Source organism: Sinocyclocheilus rhinocerous, unplaced genomic scaffold (assembly GCF_001515625.1).
Source record: "Sinocyclocheilus rhinocerous isolate Xijiao unplaced genomic scaffold, SAMN03320098_v1.1 scaffold1956, whole genome shotgun sequence".
Classification (NCBI taxonomy): Eukaryota; Metazoa; Chordata; class Actinopteri; order Cypriniformes; family Cyprinidae; genus Sinocyclocheilus; species Sinocyclocheilus rhinocerous.
The window spans coordinates 359,447-375,330 of record NW_015638932.1 but is presented as its reverse complement, the minus strand read 5'-3'; the positions used below and the strand labels follow the sequence as shown (position 1 = coordinate 375,330).

The following is a 15,884-nucleotide window of genomic DNA, read 5'->3' as shown; positions in this document are numbered from 1 at the left end:
AAAAAAAAAAAAAAAAGAACAACAATTTCTCATACTCGCAAGCAGTTGGATCGAACCGTCAAATCCCAATCAAGGCCATAGGTGATTTTGGAACCATCAGAGTTTAATTGAGATTGATGTCCAGCGTGAGCTATCTATGTATCTATCTATCTATCTGTCTGTCTGTCTGTCTGTCTATATAAATTAATTAGCATATTGTGGGATAGAAGAGATAAATGCTTCATGGAAACAGTGAAATTGCAAAAAAAACAAAAACAAAACCTGCTTACAAATCGTTGCTTGGGGTGGATACAGTCATTGCAAAAACTATAATGTATAATTAAGCTATAATGGAATTATAATTATTCACAAAGTGTTTTTGCAATATTTATTATTTATTCATACATATTTTGAATAATGACAGCGTGTTTCCATTATAGTAAGACAATCTGCAGTATATTGGTAGGGTTTTCAAGGTAGAAAATGTAAGATAAAAGCATGTCCATTGAAGTGAAGTAGCTTCTACAGTCGCTGATCAATTATTGTGCTTGAGAAGAAATCCAACCTGGATTAGTCTAATTAGCTCGCCGTAAAAGCATCCTATAACGGTGGCCATCAGTTTCAGGCTTCTTGTCCCGAGGCATATAAAACCACGTTTCTTTCCCCCCACAAACTACGGTCCATTCATTCCATTTAATATTCCCTTAGACTGACAGAAATAACTCATTTTCTTTTGCACTCAATGTGTTCCTTGCTATAGCCATCATATCCATCATGTTAATAGGTTCTGATTAAATTGTCCGTGCTTCCTAACAGCACAATGATTTCAGAGCACACCCATGCTCCCCCCCAAACCAAATAATGAATCAAGAGTGTTAATTCATTACCATAGGTGATTTTGGAACCATCAGAGTTTAATTGAGATTGATGTCCAGCGTGAGGTCTGGTCTCATTAGGAAACTGCACAGATGGTCGTGGAGAGGGAACATAGCTCCTAATTCAGTCGCAATGTGGAAGTAATGCTGAAATGTGTTTTGGAGGTACGTGACGAGACCTGGATCTTTGACTTTGGGGTAAATTTGACAAATTGACGTGCCAAAAACACAGACCAGCGCTTTGGAATGGGAAGGAGGTCTGAGGCCACGTAAACAAGCAGGAAATTGGGGGCCACTTTGGGTTGGATTTGGCCTGACCCACTTTATGTCATGCAGTGTTTCTGCAGTTTGTTTCTGCAACAATGAACTGCAGCTTTAACAGAGTTTATTGACTTTTAGAGAGCTGAAAAATGCACACATGCTGTCGTTTTGTTGCCAGTCAAACTGATAAAACAATACAAATGTAGATTGCGTCTTAGGAAAAAACAAACAAACCATGCAATTTCAAATGCATTACTAAAATAATTATCTGATCTAATTGTCTGATCTTGGCAGTTGACAAGAGGTTGTTATTTCAACGTTGCATCTTCAATATTGCATCTCTTAGAGCAAAAGTAACTCAAGTCTGCTCTTGCATTATTAATATTTCATGGTCTTTAAAAAGTACACTCCAATCTCATGAAAATCTTATACACTAATTACCTCCCCCACAACTGCAGGCTGCATATTGCAACAGCTCTCACATGTACCCAAAAGACCAGTTTAGGGCTTAAGAATGATAGATCGAGTCTGAATTTTCTGCTTTTATGTGACATAATTGGTAATGGAAATAATATCTCAGCACTGAGGAAAACTTGACTCAGTCGACTACATAAAGCTGCTTGGGTTTCTAAACTCTCAGGCAGAATTTGTCATAACTCTTGAGCCCACTGTGGTGATAACTTCTAAGTGTCAAGATGCACAGAGACAAGTGGGAAAAATATATATATTTTTAATTACACTGGTCAAGTTCAAAATATGCATGGTGCATATGGCAATATGAATATATATCCTAAACTGAACCCTAGTCTTGCATACAGACAGACTTTTGACCTGTAGCAAAATAAACCTGTGCAGAAAATGAATTCAAATAATAGTACATCAGTCTCTCAACAAGGAATATGAATTGTAAAGAATTAAATGATTCCACATTCCCATTTACTAACCGTTTCATAAACTATTCTTGAAATATTTTTCAGGAATAAGTATTAAGGGTAAAAATTATAATTTCAATAATAATTAAATTGAAAGGCATGCCTGTACAGACTTTTTACTGACTTTTCACAGTCTTTTTGGAGGGAGTGGGACTACACTGGCTGCACAGTATGTATTTGATTCCCTAAAAATAATACATTTTTGATTAACTAAATGAAGTGACTCATTAGATCCATATTCATTTGGGAATCAGATTACATTGGTTGTGCTCTATGCTTTTGAATCACTCAAATGAAGTGGCTCTGTATAGTCATTCTTTGGGAGTTGGATTGCGCTGCATGTTTTGGGTTATGAAGAGTCATTCGGGAATCAGACTTTACTGGTTGTGTTATATGTTTTTCATTCATTTAAAAAAGAAGCGGTTCATAGAGTCATTAGTTTTCTGTAATTGGATGGTCACGTTTTTACATGCTGTAGATTGACGTTGAAGTAGTAGTGCAAGAAACTTTGTCAGAACATTTGTTTTTCGGTATTCTGTTCACATTAGCAGAATCGAAGCTAACAGGGAATGTTCTGAGAATTTTTGCTAAAGTTCTGGCAAAGTTCAGAACAAACATTCTTAGAGCCGATCCTCCCTATACACAAAGTACACATGTTGCGTAGGGCCACCGAAACACCAGGGGGCCCCCTTGCTCTAAACGATTATTTAATTTTAGTTTCATTTTTGATTTTGGCCAGCGGTTATGAAAACATGAATGTTCCTTTCTTTAATGCGGTGCGCTTTCTACATAACATCCAAATCAGTCAAAACATTGTAACGTGACTGTCATATATAGTCTCCTGTCGTTCTTGCTTGATACTAAAAAGCGAGTTAAATTCACACTGAGCCAAGGAAGAGACACTGGGCCCTATCATACACCTGGCACAATGCGGCGCCATTGTTTTTTCAGCCCGACGCAGTTGTCATTTTCACATCCTGCTCCACATTGTGTAAATACCAAATGCATTTGCGCCCATTTGTGCGCCCATGGGCGTGCTGGTCTGAAAACGAGGTGTGTTCAGGCGCATTGCTGGTAGGCTACATAAATATAAAAATGCCTACATGTCATAATGGATAGTCATTGCATGTATCAGAATTAGGCTACCTATTTGCTCGCGCAAGAGCAGCTCCGTTTCATCTCTGGAGACGCGTTCAGTCTTTGCTCTTGCAAATTTCGCCGTGTAAATAGCAAATCCGCACATTGTAACGTGACTGTCATATATAGTCTCCTGTCGTTCTTGCTTGATACTAAAAAGCGAGTTAAATTCACACTGAGCCAAGGAAGAGACACTGGGCCCTATCATACACCTTGCACAATGCGGCGCCAGGCGCGACGCAAGTGTTTTTTCAGCCTGACGCAGTCGGTGCGCTTTCTACATAACATCCAAATCAGTCAAAACATGTAACGTGACTGTCATATATAGTCTCCTGTCGTTCTTGCTTGATACTAAAAAGCGAGTTAAATTCACACTGAGCCAAGGAAGAGACACTGGGCCCTATCATACACCTGGCACAATGCGGCGCCATTGTTTTTTCAGCCCGACGCAGTTGTCATTTTCACATCCTGCTCCACATTGTGTAAATACCAAATGCATTTGCGCCCATTTGTGCGCCCATGGGCGTGCTGGTCTGAAAACGAGGTGTGTTCAGGCGCATTGCTGGCGCGTTGCTATTTTGAGGCAACTGAGATAGACTGCGCCATTTACCAACAAATATGCGCCGGGCGCCGACCGTTTTTCCCGTTGTTAAACTAGCAAAAGTGGATTTGGACACGCCCTAAGTGCACCTGCGCCGTGCGCTTTAGACCATGTGCTTAGATCGTTAAAATAAGGCCAACTGTTTCCCAAGCGCTTTCCGTGTTCGCAATTTGAGACGGAGAGAAACACGGACAAATATAGGCTACTTTGTGCTTTGTATATGTCAAGATGTCCGTCTTGGTGAGTTTTCACGAAACACTGTCAGTTATGTCTTTAGTGAAAATAAACAGTTTAAAAAGTAATTGAATGCTAGTCAGTGTCTGTGCATTCTGTGACAGCATCTTACTGTATAAACCTGCTGCTGTCTGTCATCATCTGTTAATCAAACATCAAAAGAAAATGAGAGAATTATTCACTGCTCTTCATTGAATATTGTATAACTTTGTTATGAATCAAATCAATTTATGTTTTATTTATATGGTGAAGTCTATGCAGGGCTTTACTTTGTTACATTTGATTACTTTAATACATTTCGGTATAGTAGGCTATTAGGCTAAATTGTTTAAGTTTGCTAAGTTGTTTGCTTAGGGCCCCCAGAAGTCTAGGATTGGCTCTTCCAGTAACGTTAATAAACCATTCGTCCACAAAGTTGTCTTTAACGATATTCTCAAAACATTAGCATGAAAAAAAATAAAATAAATACATATAGAATACATACACACACACACACACACAAATATTTTTTTCTGAAAAATGTTTGTCTAACATTTTCTAAACATTTCAACTTGTTTCAAAATGTTCAGAGAACATTCAAAAGTAACAATCCAAAAATGTCCCATAATGTAAAATGATAAAATGAAATGTTCCCTTAATGTTTGCATAACCAAAAATAAATAAATAAATAAATAATAATAAACCATTAAAAAAGCTGGCCATTTTGAATGTTTAATAAAATAAAGAATCATTAAAAATTCATGGAATATATATTTTTTTGTTTGCTGGGTTTGTTAAATGTCATTTGGTTCTGGTATTTTTAAACATTATTTAAAAGTACGATTAAATAAATAAATAAATAAATAATAATAAACCATTAAAAAAGCTGGCCATTTTGAATGTTCAATAAAATAAAGAATCATTAAAAATTCATGGAATATATTTTTTGTTTGTTTGCTGGGTTTGTTAAATGTCATTTGGTTCTGGTATTTTTAAACATTATTTAAAAGTACGATTTACTTTATGTGTATCACATTTTAATAAGAAAAATGTACCTTCACTTCACAGACAGTCCTATACTAAAGACTATACAGTAGTCGAGTTTGACTGACATCTTTAACCTTCAGTAACCGTGTTACTCCACTCCTCAAGCGCCCAGAGTTATGTTTCTGATCTTCTGTATGATGGCTCTCATATAACTGCGGGGCAGTCGTGAACAATGTTATTTACAAATAAGGTAGCTGGATGGAAATTATGTAGTTATGGAACTCAGACCAGAGGCCATGTGCATGCTACATTTCTGAGAAAGACTTATGTTTCAGGATCTGTTTGGCATTTCAGGCATGACGTGTTAAAGAAAATGCCTCTTGATCAGCCCCAACAAGCCTCGGATTCTTGGAGAAAACATGGCCTGTAGGCATGCTCTCATGCTCTCTTTCTGAATAGCAATTTCATCTTGGATATTTGCCACATGAATAGTGTTATCAGTATTATACAGACATAAATCTAACCCTGTGTCAGCTCAGCACAGGCCGCTTTGTGCATGTCAGCTGTGGTCTTCACCGTAGGGATAGCTCTTAAAGAGAAATCTGTCTGAAAGATAGGTGTGAAAGGCTTTTAGTAGGATACACACTACTCGAATCCCCAAAGGCTCTCACCTTTTGGGTATCCTTGTGTCTAAATGGCCTTTCAACACATCTCATGCAAAGTGTAAAATGCAAGTGATTTAGAGGGCTTGATTCCACACACCTCATTTATCCCAACCCCTTCAAAGCAGAGATAAAGAATTTTCAATTGCAAATGGTGTTACAATTTCTGCTCTGTTTAGCCAGTTAAAGCTGAAAGCTGTGCTTGATATTTCTCCCCAAAAGCATGTGACAACTCACACAATGTAAAACAAAGTGCTTTATTTGATCTACAGCACCATACAAAGCCAATATTGTCATGGACGGTTTCCATTAATGAGTAAAAAGGAATACGACTCTTATTTCAATCCCTGGAACTGAATGGAGAACAAAAAGAGTTTTAACATGTTTGATAGCAGCAAGATAAGACAATCTATAATTACAAACTTCAAAATCTTCTTTTTTCCTTTTTAAATGTATGTATTTATTTATTTTTACTTTATATAGCAATTTAGAACTGAATTTAAAGAATGTGTGTCTAAGTTAGACCACAATATACGCTTATTTCTGCCTCAGTATGATCTAAATGTTAACATATTGTTTCAATCTCAAAGGCCAGGGCTGTCTGTGTGTCTACATTGACAGGTTTCTTTCTCCTTTCACACATTCTAATCCCATAGCTTTGGATTTGATATATGTCTTCACTGCCGTACACTTGTCAGAACTTCTATAAAACCCGTCACAAGAGAACATGATTGATTCTGTAAATCCCGTCTAAGTCGAAACGTACAGTGAAAATGTATCATAACTTAGAGTCACACATACTAAAGCCTTTGAATTAAATAGAGTAAACTCCTGTCCATAGGTGGACAATTATACCATCACTGAAGGAAAATAAGCTCTTGATCTTGAAGTAATACTTTATCTGCCCTTTAGGATCTTTTACAGGACTCTTTCAAGGCTTCCAAGCTTCAAAATGTCACAAAAAGCACCACAGCAGAAGTCTATATGACCTTTGTACTGTCTTCTGCAGGCATGCGGCAGCTTTGTGTGAGGAATAAATCTTAATGTAAGTCATTATTTCCTATAAAAATCTTGCCCTCCACTATCCGTATTCATTTGAATACAATGCCTTTATTGCAGGTTTAAAGACAATTTAAATTTGAGTTAAAGTCTGCTCTTCACACAAAGCTATCTTATGACTTCAAGTGGACACTTGGAATATATTTCTTGAGTCGTACAGACTACTATGTTCTTAATAGTCATTTTGGAGCTCTGCAAGTTCCTTTTCACTTTAATTATACAAAACTGAGTGTCCAGTGCATTCTTTAACATTCTCCTGTTGTTTTCCACTTTAAAAAGTAAAAATTGGACAAGCATTGGTAGTTCCTAACCCCGCCATGGATGGCGGACTCAGTATTTTAGCAATTGTTTGAAGTTAAAAATGTCTTAATGATAGATTTCTTTCTTACTAACATGCAGCTTTGTGGATTACTTGTTTTTATCAGCTGTTTGGACTCTCATTCTGACAGAAACCATTCACTGCAGAGGATCCATTGGTGAGCAAGTGATGCAATCACTGTTCTGATGAAGAAACAAACTCATTTACATCTTGTATGGCCTGAATATTTCATTTTTGGGTGAACTAGGACACTTAAACTTAACCAAGATAAGCAGGGACATTGCATGACTCATTTTCTTCGAACATATACAGTAAGTTCTGGGAACATTTCAAATTAGATACAAAGTACAGGCCTATAAAGATCCTAATGAGACACGATCCTCTTGCAGGTCCTCATCATTAATTTATAGTTTTATTAAATTGAAATCCTTGACTTGACATTAAATAAACATCAGGGCCACTGGAAGCTATTTAATCATTTAGTGAAAAAACAGTATTTATTTGAGTGCAAATTTCCTTTGTATTTAGCCACAGAAAGAGAACATATCTTATGGGTAAGGGTGTGAATAGATGTATTGCACCACTCTAAAAAATTTGCATTGTTATAAAATGCAAAAATGTTGTGAACTTATTGGTCAGCTGTGCACAAGAATCCTTGCACAGGCTTTACAAAGCCAACAGAGTTTCTTCATGAGGTTGTTTTAGTTCCTTTGTCATGCCTAAAAATAAGCTAGAAATTCTTTTTTAAACAAATTCTGATTCAGAGCTGTGATGAGATCTGTCATTGCCATGACAACCGTCTGCAGAGGAATGGCCCTGCACTGGTGTTATGAAAACTGTGAAACTAATGATGTGCTAAATTTAGTGGGAGCGTGTTGTGTGAAAGGCTCCTATAAACTGTAATTCAGCTGGGAAAGGAAAGGAAACACCCCGGGAAGTGTGCAAAGCGCTTGTTAGATCAGCTGTGTCAATTGTTGGCTACTTGCAACAAGCCATACATTGTTAAAATGCTGCAGTGTTTTCATTGCAGTGATGTGTGATGAGTGTTGTAAACTCCATATGTCAGGTCACTGCGACAAGTGCTGTTGTTGTTTACCATAAATGGCTATAACGAATTATCTTCAAGGATTAGCTTACTCAATAATATAAAAAATGTATATTATTTTCTCTCATATAACAGGAACACAATGCTGTTATATGAGAGAAATAACAGCATTCTTCTTCTTATTATTATTATTATTATTATTTTGCTTTCTAAATATGAATTTGATTAAAAATGACCTAAATTTCAGTCTGTTTCTTACAAAAAACTATTATAAGAGGATATTAGTTTTATGGTGCCATTTTACACTTATATTCTATATGAATTATCAATGAGAAAAAAATTATGCCAACACCTTACTTGAAGCCTTTATGTATTATGTATTATAAAAAGTGTCCATAATGTATTTTGTAATGCATTATATATTTTCATGAATAACTTTTCTGAAGTTGGTTGTTTGTATGTATTTTAATGCATTATATTTTCTCAAGTTGTAACAATGAATATAGAAATATTATAAAGTATTATAAAAGTGGTTACAATTATTAATTAAATCGTTAAATGCATTATAAGTTGCATTACAAAGCAAAGTGAATGCATTATAGGTAAAAAAAAAAAAAAAATTCCCCATCAAAACAAAACATCAGCTTGCCCGTTTGGAATAGCAAAATAAAGAATTTGTTTTGGGGTGACCCGTCCCTTTAAGAAGCTTAGATGATGATTAATGTGCACATGTGGCATTCAAAAGAAAGCTCTATTCTATGCACAACCTCAAAAGCACAAAAAGTTATCACATGGTGACCTTTAGTAGACCATGTGCTTATATGCACACTTACAGATAACTTGAAAAAAAGACATCACCTTGTTAAGTCTAAAAACGCCCTTGGTGATCAAAATCAACAGGAAGTCACCCATGTGCATCCACTTCCACATCTCTTCCTCCCCAGAGTTTATAAGCCTGGAGCAAAATTTAATTTCCACCTCATAAGTCTACCATAATGTGATACCGCTTCCACTAAATTACTCGGATAACCTTAATCAACACAGAGGTTAAAGACCTGAACCGTAGAAATGGTTTCAACTTGGTGTAGTTGGCATGATAATAGCTTTCTCCCCTCAGGCACAACACAGACACCTCCGTTGCCTTAGTCAGCCCTGTTTTATTGGGTATCTTCCAGGCCACCTGGGGGAATGTTAAGGGAGAACAGAGGCAGAATGATCCACTTACCGGATGCCTGTCATGGCCCCAGGTTCTTTTTTTTTTCCTTTTTACCCCCTTCTCCTCCACAATCAGAGTCCTCTCTTGGCCTCAATAGATCTTTGTTAAGGCACCCAATGAGGACGTATCAGATTTCCCTGGCCTCTTGGCAGCCTCTGCGCTGGTCGGGATACTTGGGCTTTCAATTCTTAGAGACTGCTTTTCAAAAGGCCTTGTTTTTCTTCCTGAAGGATGGGAACAGGGGTTCAGTGTCTGATGCTTGCTTCAAATCTCCAGTCTTTCTCAGAGGAATTTTATCGAGTCATCATTATTTTCTACTTCCCAAGTGGGCTAGTGTGGAATTGGTCACAATGCATTATTACTCGAGTGACACAGTGAATAAAAAATTATCTCATACAAAGAATCCATGTCAAATTTCATTATTACATATTAACAAACTGTATAGGAACCACTTCTGCAGCATATATGCTTATCCTTGAGTAATGTCGACAAGTTTGGAAAGACAACGTTTAAAGAAACCGAACAAGAACTAGAATCAAGAACCAAAAATCCAATTACAGAATCAAGAACTAGCAGCAGAAATACACTACTGTTGCTATAGCTGCTGAATTCAGCTTTGCATCACAGGAATAAATTACATTTTAAAAATATTAAAATAGAAAACAGTTATTTTAAATGGTAATATTTCAGAATACTACTGTTTTACTGAATTTTTCGATCAAATAAATACAGTCTCGGTGAGCATAACAGACTTCTTTTACAAACTTTTACTAAATCTTTTACAAATCTTACCTACCCCAAACTAGTGAGCGATAGTGTAGTGATATAAATTAAAGGGACTGTTCACCCAAAAGTTCTGTCAAACTTTCAAAATTCTGTCAAACTATATAGAAGAAATTTTGAATAATGTTGGTGACCAAACATTTGACAGTAGCCAATGACTTCAATAGTATTGTAACGGACGGCGTGACAACGGAGTAGGAGATCCATGTTGGAGTCAACACGGACAGGGTCATACACCAGCAAACAACAATGTACAAGACAAGACAAAAGAGTAATCCAAAAAATGGGCAATGGTCAGGGCAGGCAGCAAGCGATCACAGGAAAACAAGGTAAACAGTCCAAGGTCAAAAAGACGGCAAGGCAGGGCAAAAACAAGGCAAACAGGACAAGGGAACAAGAAACCAGGATAACGCTTAGAATTGTCCGCATACAGCAACACAATACTTTGCAATGTGTGTATGTGAGGGTGTGACTTATAGTCCCCATGAAATCAAAATTAAAGTTTTTTGGGTGTTAGTATCAATATGTTAGTCTTAAGGTTATCTATAGGGCAGTGTGCTCCAAAACAGTGACAAAATTCGCATTTAGAAGATATAAGCATTCAAAGCTTGCAGTTCGTCACTTCCGCCAAAACGGCTCAACGTTTTTTTTTGACGTCACATCGTACTTCAGCTTCTCATCAAACTTTCTGTCCAATCAAATGCTCTCTAGAATCCGAAGCGCCCACCCCCTACTCTATAAAATAGACGCTGAAGCCGGTGCTGAAATCGGTCACTTGTCCACAGAATTTGTATTTTCTGTACAGTGAATGGCACGTAATGCACTATATAGGGGACAGGGAACGAAAGCATATTTACAAACAGTGTAAACATGCTTTCCGTTGAGGAAAAAAAGAAGTCTGGTTTCGCGCTGTGCTTTCGGCTAACCACCGCACTGCACACACACTCTGCTCCGGTCCAGAGACACGATAGCACGGAGCGAATCACATGCGCGAGTCGGCGCAGACCACAAAATGTATCGGAGCTATTTGAATTCTACACAGAATGCTATATTTGATAGCAATATGGATGAGATTGTGGCTGGCATACCCTGTCAAATGTGGCTTTACGGAGCTTAACGGCTCTGAACGGCTGTAGCCCAAGCTGTGATATAAACAAAAGCTATTGGCTATTTTAAAAAGGGGCGGGGCTGCTTGATATGTCCCGCCCTGTCTTCCTGTTTCAGTTAAAATGACGTCAACACATAGAGTAACGCTGCGTGTTTCTAAGCATTTCAGGGGACCTTTAAATAGTCCTCCTAATGGGAAACAGGTGAGTCTGTAATCAGTTCCTAGGTATGGGATAATGGGAAATGGAGTCCGGTATGAAAAGGTGATGGAGACTTCTGGTGGTGAGCGGGAGGAATGACAGGGACCGGATTCATGACAAGTATGGAAAAAAAAAAAAAGACCTATGGAAGTCAATGGCTATTTTCAAATGTTTGGTTACACATTCTTCAGAATATCTTCTTTTGTGTTCAACAGAAGAAAAAACCTCATACAGATTTGGAACAACTTGAGGGTGAGTTAAAGATGACATAATTTACATTTTTAGGTGAACTATCCCTTTAACTTGGCACCCCTGCTCTGCATGAGGCAACTTCGTGTAATTTGCATCCCACATTCACATGTCATCACACTGGTAAATCAACTCTAGAAGCTACTAATAGTAATAATAAACTAGTAGTGGTGCACAACTTACAGTACTTTTAATTATATATTCGCTGTTTTTGTTTGTTTGCAAACCCTCAGATAAAAAGTATCTACAAGACTTAAAGTGCAATTTAAAAAAATTAAATAATTGTTTTTATAGAACATTACTATGTAATTTCTAGTGTGTTGCTAGGTGGATTGCCTTGTTACCAAATGGAAAACATCAAAAATATTCCCCCTCCCCCAAAATTTGAAAAAACCCCCAAACCAAACCAAAAAAAAAAAACGAAATGATGATTCAAATAATAATAATAATAATATAATATAATTATTATTTTTATTTTTTTTACAAAATCACTGTAGCCACATTTTACAGCATGACTTCGCCAAACATGAGGAGTAAGATTTTCTACAACTTTTTTAACAAGCATGACACAAATATAGAAATTATGAATTTTTTATATCTGTCTTCCATTTTTTTTTCAGATTTAGGACTAGCAAACTGGAACAGTCCACTGAAGTTTCAGTTTGCTGAAGTCGTTTATGAAGTGTCAGGGAACTGTACTGGAGCACCCCAATTAAAATAGAAAAATATGATGTCATAAAGTCATTTCTAAAAAAACATTCTAAATGCATTTGCTCGCTGTTTAAAAGACAATTTAATATTAATATTCAGTAATATTATCATTTGGACTGCAACGACACAATCAGAGGAGAACAAAAGTTGAACTGAATTGAGTTGGATTATGGGCACCCGCTTCGAATGTTTTGTAGAGCTGCCTTATAGCTGAATTGAACTCATTTCATAATTAATGAACTTTGCAGCATAGACTGTAACTGTCAGACTCTGTTCCATGTTTCGTGTGTGTCCTGCTCCCCATGTGCCTTCCCATGCCCTTATTTGGTTTGTTTCCTGTTCCTCCCCTGATTAATTAAGTTGATTTCTTCCCAGGTGTTTCCCTTGATGTGTCATTGCTCCCAGGTGTGTCTCGTCATCCCCTCCTTGTGTGTGTGTGTATATAAAGTGTTCCCAGTCCCTAGTTCTCTGTCCGATGTTGAAGGTCTTCGTGTGAACGTCTTCCTGTGTTCGTCTCCCTTGGTTCAGAAATAAAGTCCTTTCAACATTCTCCAGCGTCTCCTCGTCCCTCGTGTGTGTGCACCCGTGACAGTAACTGAACTGAATTGAATCAACATTGAACTAAATTGAGTTAATAATGAAACTATTGCCATCTGTAGAGCTGCTTTACAGCTGAAATTGAATTTATACACTGAATTTTTTTTAAGGTAAGTGGTTGCAAACAATTTATTTTAGCTACATTTAATAAAACAAAATATGTTGAAAGTTAGTCAACTAAATTTGTTTATTTAAATGTAGCTAAAATAAATTGATTGCAACCACTTACCTTACAAAAATTTGTAAATTCAATGAATCATTTTTTTCAGTGTATCATAACTGACGAATTGTGCAACATTAACGCTGTTATTTTCCTGTTTATGACTGCGAAGCTGCTTTGAAACAATCTGTATTGTATAAAGCTCTATATAAATATGACTTGACTTGAAATGTAAGCATCTACATGTACACATATCTGTTTTGTTTTTTTTATTCTATTAAGGAAGACCTACATCCTTTCTCCTACATGCCTCCAATTTTCTGTCACTGTCTCCCTATAATTCTTATTCTCTTTTTATTTTACTGTCTCCCCCTGTATTTCCCCCTCTCTCTGGTGTCTGGCAGTGGATCAGTGCAGCCCATCTTGAAAGCTGCTCTGCTTCGCTCAGGGAATTCGCCCCGGTTCCCCATCATTAACATTCTCAAAGGTCTCCCTCTCTCTCTCTCTCTCCCTCTGCACCTCCTCCTCCTCCTTTCCTCCAGTCCTTCTCATGTCCCTGCTGGACTTGAAGAGCTGTCCATATGCTCCCTTATTCATGACTTGTTTGGTGTGGTCTTCAAGGCTCACAGGAAACTGCTAAATCTAAAGCCAATACTTTATGTCCCGGGAGGCTTCTTCGGACCCTCAGGGCAGAGGCACGCAAAGACTCTTGGGATTTTGAAAACTCAGAAAAAGAGATTTGTCCCTCCCTTCCCTTTGGGGCAGAGGCACACTTGAGAATCTCAGGGATTTGGAAAAAGAGATTTGTCCCATGCTCCCGCTAATGACAGTCACATATGTGCAGGAAAGGAGAGATTAACCTCTTCATTTCCACTATGGATTGGAGAAACAATCATAAATGTACTAAGAAAAGAGCTTATAGAGTGCAGAATTAGGGTTCTGTACCTAAAAATCTAATTTATAATATATATAAACCATTCATAAGGACTAATCGTGAGGTGGCTAAATGATGGTATATTCTTCTGTAGAAGCCACAAGCCAGTCTGATTTTTAACATTTTAATTTAAGTTTAATTTTTTTTAAATACCTATGCAAAAAAAAAAAAAAGAATGAAAACGTCAACATTAAATAATATATTCATTATTTTATTAAAGGGGTCATATGATGCGATTTAAATTTTTCCTTTCCTTTCTCGTTTTTTATATTTAAAAAATTTGCCACTGTCGATTCAAACGCGAGTTTTGAGCAGTGTAGAGTAGCGATTGCTGTTTGTAATTTCTCCGATCACAAATGCAGACATGGTTTTATGTGTACATGGCGCGATGCAAAGCAACACGTAAAAAGACAGTATAAGTCATTATAATCCGTAATTATGACCGATGAGCTTTGTAAAAATCGATGCGTTTCAGAAAAGCGGGGCATAGAGGAGAAACAATAATGTACAGTATGTGGAAAATAATGTGTTTTTTGAACCTTAAACCACATAAACACATTTCATTACACCAAATACACAAAATAATGTTCTTTTTAGCAACATCATATGACCCCTTTAATAATCTGTTAACTTTTTAGCAGACCTCATCCTGTGGCTTGAAGGGTGCAGCATATCTTGCCTCTATTGTTGTAGTTTCCTACTGACACATGAAGTTGGGTCAGGGCATATCAAGGGGTTTTCCCCTTTCTATTAAATGTCCAATAAATAAATAAAGTTTCAACTGCCAATGGTTCCATTTTGTTCTAACTTGCTACCTAAACCTTTCTTTGAAAACAGAAAGTAATCCCCAAACTGCAGTTCCGGCCAAACGCTCACGTTTTTCAGTGTTCCTGTCAATCAGAACAACAACATAAAAGAGATACAAACACATTTCACCCCATGATACACCCAGTAGTGGCAGTCCTGGCAAGGTTAAGAATTGCATGTATCCTGTGGTATCAAGCCCCTGTCAAGTACACAAAGAGCGAGTGTCTCCATTCTTGCTCTCCAAGTAGCACAAGTGCCAAAACAGACAAGAGAGGGTGGAGGAGGGGACGGCCGCTGAGAGACAAGGCAAAAATGCAAATCCAGACAGAGATGATTGGAAACTTCCTCTTTGAGTCTGGCAGCTGCATTGAGGACTGCTGTGCGGAGGGTGGCGAGTTCCAGCCAAGCTACTTTAATGATGATTCAAGACAAAAGTGTTTTCTCCATTCAGCATCTCATACACTATAAACAGTGCAGGGTTGTTTGTTTGTGTTTTAGGAATATTTTTTTCCCCCTGCAGTTTCTCTTGTAGACTTGAGCTTTTTGTTTGTTGTTCCTTCCGTACTCTGAGGAGGGTGGGCTGTGTGTGTAGCGTGTGTGTGGCAGCGTATTAAAGATCACACAGATGAACAATAGAAACAGAAGGCATCATTTGTAGTTTATCAATAAATTAATAATATTATAACATAACAATAATTAAAATATTTATGTAGGAATTATATGAATTTAAATATATTCTATTTTATGTACTATATTTACATATTCTATACGTTTATTCTATTTAAACTATCTGTAGTTAAATATTCAATACCCTTTCTAAATAAGACATTTTAAAATACTACTGAAAAAATTTAATATATAAATATATATAATATATAAATATATTTTTGCATGATGAAATCACATAAAAATAATTATCAAATTAATGAAGCTAAAAATGAATACATTTGTAAATAAACAAGTAATAAAATTAAATAAAAACAATGAATAAAATAAAACTAATATTCTCTCCTTTTTCTATTTCTTAATATTATAAAAAAGAAATAATAA

At 36.8% G+C, this 15,884-nt stretch overlaps 1 long non-coding RNA gene across 1 annotated transcript in view; it reads right to left on the bottom strand.

The window, feature by feature from the left end:
* Positions 1 to 1,679, bottom strand: part of LOC107750050 (uncharacterized) — a 13,895-nt gene extending 12,216 nt beyond the window's left edge. The window contains exon 1 of the long non-coding RNA XR_001641109.1: positions 1,668 to 1,679. This is a non-coding gene — a long non-coding RNA (uncharacterized LOC107750050). The remainder of the gene's footprint in view (positions 1 to 1,667) is intronic.
* Positions 1,680 to 15,884: the final 14,205 nt, after the last annotated feature.